The following is a 6,102-nucleotide window of genomic DNA, read 5'->3' as shown; positions in this document are numbered from 1 at the left end:
AGATGAAGGAAAGTAGTTACCTTTCGATGATCAGGAGAACGTTGAAGGGAGGTGGTGATCTAGAGCGTCGAGGAACGTCGAGAGTTTTCGCAGAAGGAAATAAGAGCGTATGCAAGCGTGAAGAAAGTGATGGAACAGTAGGAGCGTAAGGGGTTTAAGGGTTTTCGAAATAAGTTTGGAAGCGCTAACGGCAGATGAAGAGAGCCGTTGATGAAGCCACGTGTCGAACGATGCGCGAAGGGTTTGGTGGAGCGTCAGAGCAGCAGAAAGTACTATCGCTTGGAATTCTGCGTCCATGCCACGTAGACCGGTGTTAACGAAGGCTTTTTCAGTCTTTTCGCTAGACAAGTCTTCGCTTAAGACTGGGGGGCTTGTGTACCGCCCTGGTGGTCGGGTGCGATGACATGGCACCCTGCTACAGTGTAGGCGTGTTGACAAGGCGCCAGGTTGGCAGTTAGGAAGGAAGTCGGGAGGCACGCGTAGTCGCCGATTGTTAAGTTGGCGTGTTCCGATTTCCAGTTTACCAGAATAGGCGATCGCCAGGTTGAAGATGAAGTCGCCAGATGTAGACTCAGGCGACCAGGCAGTCGGAGATCGCCAGAATAAGCACATCGCCGAAAGACGAAGGAGAAGCAGATTATGAAGGCGGCCGGCGAGACCACAGGGAAGGTGTATGAAGGCCCTAACTCGCCAGTTTCAGTAGAGATCGCACTCCTAAGTTAGCTATGCGCTGGGCAGTACCATGCATAGGTAACTTAGCCAAAATGAGAATAGAAGCAGCGCCAAGTCAGGGAGCCTCCAGATGATGGCACGTGTACGGTTGGATACGAGCCACGTGTTCAAGTCTGTAACTGCCAGGAGAGAGAAAATCACCAGGTATATAAGAGTTCTTAACAGATTTCCTAAGGTACTGATAAGTGTCTAATTTCAGTAATATTTCATATTAAAATATAGGCACTTATGAGGATTTATTGCTAATTTACATATAAAATAATCCCTAATTTATGAATTTATACCTTTGTACATTTTTTATGATCTTTATTTGAATAAGAGTATTTTATTCCCAAATTTGGTGTTAATTGCAGATTTCTAAGGAAGATTGGAGATTTGGATTAAAGATGAATGATTTGAGCTAAAAAGATAAAGATAGAAGGTCCCAGAATGGAAAAAGATGCAAAGGAAGATTGGGCCTTTTTTTTATGTTTTATCATTTAGCCTATTAGCGCGACACAATAAACAACCTAACCCTAGAAAACTAGGATAAATAGAGGGCTAGAGGCTCAACCTTAGTGTGCCAGATTGAGAGGAAAACACCATAGAGTGAGTTGTAACCCAATTGGGAGAATGGAAGGTGATAGAAGTATGCGTGGCTAATTCTACCCTTTGGGATTGAGAGTAATCTACTCAAACTCTTATGTATTGAGGTGATATTTTATATATTAATATTCAGTTCTTGATTGATTATTGGTATTGTTGTTTTACTTTTAATTTTCCGTGACAAATTGAGAATCTTAAATCTGACCGGGAGGTATTTTTAGGGTTCGGACCTAACCAACAATACTTAACATATTTGAGTGCTAGGAATAGACTTGAAATGTTAATTGCTATTAAACGTCTGAGCTTCGTTCTAAGTTGTTCTTATAATTATGCGAGGGATCGATAGTTAAGGGACATTCTTAAGGATTTTATATGCGAGGAATCGATATAAATGATTTTTATACGGGCATCAATTTCAATCAAAGAACTTAATATTAACATGCTAATCAAAATACTTGAGAGTGAGAGAGATGAAACTAATCCTTATTTTTCCAATTGAAACAACTAATTCTTTGTTTGTTTTCTTATTGATCAGTGCCAACACAATTAATTCAAAACTCTTTTAATTGTTCTGTTTTTATATTTAGCGATTATTGTACTCGATAATTCACTGTTCCTTGTGGGATCGATATCCGTCCTTAGGGACAATTATTACTTTTGACAAACACGGTGCACTTGCCGTAAAAAGTCATCAAGTTTTTGGCGCCGTTGCCGGGGAACAGATTTGATTTGTTGAGTATAATTTCCTAAATATTGTAAATATTTTATTTTTATTTTTATTTTTTTGTTTGTTTTGATTTTGTTTATTTTATTAAAATTAGATTTGATTTGATTTTATTATAGATTTGCTGTTTTTAAAAAAAGAAAGTTGTTGATTTTATATTATTTTCTTTTCTTTTCTTTACGTTATTTAATTTAGTTTATTTTTATTTTATTTTGTTTTGATTTTGATTTTGTTTTATTATATTTTATTTTAGTTTTTTTAGGATTAGTTTACGTAGTTTTATTTAGATACGTAACTGTTATTTATTTGTTTTAATTATTATTTTTTACTAGTCTTAAGTTTTATTTTTACGTAAGTTAGTTAGAAATTTTGTTAGTTGTTTACAATTATATTTTTCAGTTTTATTCTTGTTTAGCTTTATTTTATTTATTATTTTATTCCTAGTATTTATTTTTTATTTTTATGTACGTTATTTCTTGTTTTTATGTTTTCTTTTATTCTGTTTTTAGTTTTGGTTTTATCTGTATATATTGTTTTTAATATTTTTGTTATTTTTCTCTTAACGTCATTTTAGTGTTTTATTTTTATTTTATTTTGCAGATTTGTTTTTATTTTATTTTTATTTTTTTTAAAAAAAAAAAATACTCTGTTTTTTTTTTCTCACTAATATGTTTTAGGAAGAAAGCAACATGGCAGAAGAGCAAGCACCACCTCCTAAGAGGACACTTGGAGATTATGTCATGTACCAAGGACCAAGGCATTATTCTAGTATCGCAATACCTGCTACCGCTAAGGCCTTGAAAATAAATCCTAATTTTCTCACTATCATCATTACTCATCAATTCAAAGCAATGGATCATGAGGATCCATGTTCACATTTGTCTACATTTTATGAATTGGTGGGAACAATGGGCTTTCAATCAAGTGATCTTGAAAATGCTTATATGCGTTTGTTTTCTTTGTCATTGGCAGGAAAGGCTAAGGATTGGCTCAGATCATTTCCAAATCAGAGTCTCACTAGTTGGAAGGAGGTAGAGGAAAAATTCCTGCAAAGATTTTTTCCAATTTCTCGCTACATCAAAGCAAAGTCTGAAATTTCTGTGTTCAGACAAGGAGTAGATGAATCATTCTGTGAGACATGGGAAAGATTTAAAATGTTACTTAGAAAATGCCCAAATCATGGGTTTGAAGATATTGCTCAACTGAGCATATTTCTCTCCGGTCTCAGATCTGACACAAAGATGCTCCTAGATGCTGCAGCTGGCGGCACAACGATGACTCTTGATGTAGAACAAGCGACAAGGATTATTGCTGCATTGGCGTCAACTGATTATCAATCCCAACATGATAAACAAAATACTCAGAAGGAAGGTTCGTTAGAAGATGCACTCTTGGCTCAAAATAAAATTCTGACACAACAGATTGAGCAACTAACCGCACAAATGGCTAAATTGTCCCAACAGTTATATGTTGTGCATTCATCTCAAAGCCAGAGTCACTCAATCATGTGTGATTTTTGTGGAGGTGATCATCCTAATGGACACTGTTCTTATCTGAACAATTCACCTGAAGTTGAGGATCCATTCATGCTTGAAAGAATGAGTAAAGTTGAAGAAGCCCTAACAAAGCTTGTGATAATGGAAGAAAATAGCATGGCAACAATCAGGAATATAGAGATCCAAATGGGAAAAGTGGCCAAACAATTTGAAGAAATACAAAGTGGTCAGTTTTTAGTTGACAACCAAACCAACCCAAAAGAGCATTGCAATAAGGTAATAGCTGAAAAAGAAGATGAGACTGAGGAGTTAGAGAGAGAAATGAAAAGAAGTGAGGAAGAAAAAATTAAAAATAATGAGAGAAGTGTTCTTGAAAAAGATTTATCATATCCTCATCCTCCTTCAAAAATAGAGAAGGACAGAAAATTCTTTGACAAATTGCTCCCTAGGAATTATTTTGCAGGAAATCTGAAGCAAGATTCAACATTTGAGAGATTTCTGAAGAATAGGAGCTATATTGAAGAGAGAAATAAAGAGTTGGAGGCTAGATGCAGTGTCATGACTCAAAGGAACTTGCTTCAAAATTCTAAGAACTTGAGAGGTTTTAATCTTCCCGTGTCTATAGGTGCTTTATCTGTGGACAAGGCTGCACTGTATTTAGGCGATTTGGAGGTTCAACCCACCAAGATGCAGTTGGCAAAAAGATCCATCAAAGATCCTTATGGTGTGGTTGAAGATGTTCTTGTAACGAGGAAGAATGCATACAACATGATGCAACAAAGAGAGTTGTCCATCTTGAAATAAACAGGCGTCAAGCTAGATGACGTTAAACGAGCGCTTATTGGGAGGCAACCCAGTCCACATTTTAGTTTTATGTTGTTACCTTTGTTTATTTTATTTTTCAAAAAATAAAAATATAAAAAAATCAATCTTGTATGCCTCCTAATCATTTTGCAGGTTATGTATTTTGACCTGAGGACAGGTTCTATTATTCAGGGGGCAGATCCAGCAAATGAAGCAAGACTGTAGATAAAGATTTTAACAAAAAGCTGGATGACTTCTTAAGAAGAGAGGATTGAGCAAAAATATGGTTTTATCTTTCTAATTCTCTTTTCTTTTCAAATTATTTGAATTTTGTCTTATTTTATTTATTTTATTTTTCGGTTATTTTGTTTTCTGTTTATTTGCTTATTTGTTTAGTTTGTTTTTATTGCTTATTTTAAATAAATTTTCTGGTTTGGTAGTTTGGTAATTTAAGTCTTGAATTATCTTTCTTGACTAAATTTCAGTTTTAATTTGTTTGTTTTCTAGTTTTTTTTTTTTCAAATTAAAAAGAACTAGAATATTAATTTTGAATTGTGGAAAAAAGAATTTGTGTTTAAATATTAAGTAGTGAGATGAATTAGACACAGGTTAGAAAAGAAAATATGATTGAATCCCTATTCAAATGTAGTTAAAATTATGATACATGAAAATTTAACAGGATGATTGATTAGGACAGATAATGACAAGACAAAAAGGAATGAGACCATTTAAACCAAGTGAGTGTGTGAACCTTAAACAGTTTTGAGAGTTTTACTGATGTTTTGACAGTTGTGGTTGCTTAATTTTTATTTTTGTTGCATCATAAAAGAGCATGAAGATGATTGAGGCATTTGTTTGTGTTAATTAGGAGCCAGGGCCAAAAAGCCAACCTTTATATTAGAATTCCATTTTTTTTATCCCCTTTGGGCCAAGAATTTTTTTGTTAATATTGCACCTTAACCTTTATTGATATAATTTCCTACCCTTTAGCATGTTTAAGGAAGGAGAACATAGATGCAATACATATAGAAAAGGGAATGATTGTGAAAGTCAAAAAGTTGAAAATAGGAAGAATCTTTTCCTATTATTGAAAAGAAAAAAAGGAACAGAAGAATAAAAATAAATAGAAAAGAAAGATAGAAAAATTTCATGAAAATCATGAAAAGTCAGAAAGAAAATGAGGGAAAATGTGACATCGAAAGAAAGTGGTAATTAGATAACATATATGTTCTCTATAATTGAATTGTAGATATGTTCTTCTTCTTTAATATGTGCATTTTGTTATCTAAGAAAAACCAATATTTTTTGGAAGCCCAACCTCATTACAACCCTGGAAAAGACCTCAAGATTCATGTTTCTAATATGTTTGTGATTTGAAGATGAAATGAAAAGCAACTGTGATTTGTTATGATTCAGTGAAAATAGAGAGAAACAAACACTTACCCGTGAGCATATGAGAAGATATTCCTTGATGAATTGTCATTTATTTGTTTTGATTTGATTCTGGAAATTGATTGTGTCTATAATTTTCTATATTTGAATTTGGAAGCATCATAAGTTTCTAATTTGATCTGTTCTTTAGTGAATTAAGCTATTTGATATTTAAATTCAAATATATTCATTTACTTTGCTTGAGGACAAGCAAGATTCTAAGTTGGGGAGAGTGATAAGTGTCTAATTTCAGTAATATTTCATATTAAAATATAGGCACTTATGAGGATTTATTGCTAATTTACATATAAAATAATCCCTAATTTATGA

The 6,102-nt window shown here is 33.5% G+C and overlaps 1 pseudogene; it reads right to left on the bottom strand.

Annotated features, from left to right (window-relative positions):
• Window positions 1-3,121: 3,121 nt before the first annotated feature.
• Window positions 3,122-3,227, bottom strand: LOC137827366 (small nucleolar RNA R71; annotated as a pseudogene).
• Between the last annotated feature and the right edge of the window lie 2,875 nt (window positions 3,228-6,102).

This window comes from Phaseolus vulgaris, chromosome 7, assembly GCF_051622355.1.
Source record: "Phaseolus vulgaris cultivar YP4 chromosome 7, ASM5162235v1, whole genome shotgun sequence".
NCBI lineage: Eukaryota > Viridiplantae > Streptophyta > Magnoliopsida > Fabales > Fabaceae > Phaseolus > Phaseolus vulgaris.
Note: the sequence above shows the minus strand (reverse complement) of the source record. Positions and strands in the feature narration are given on the sequence as shown.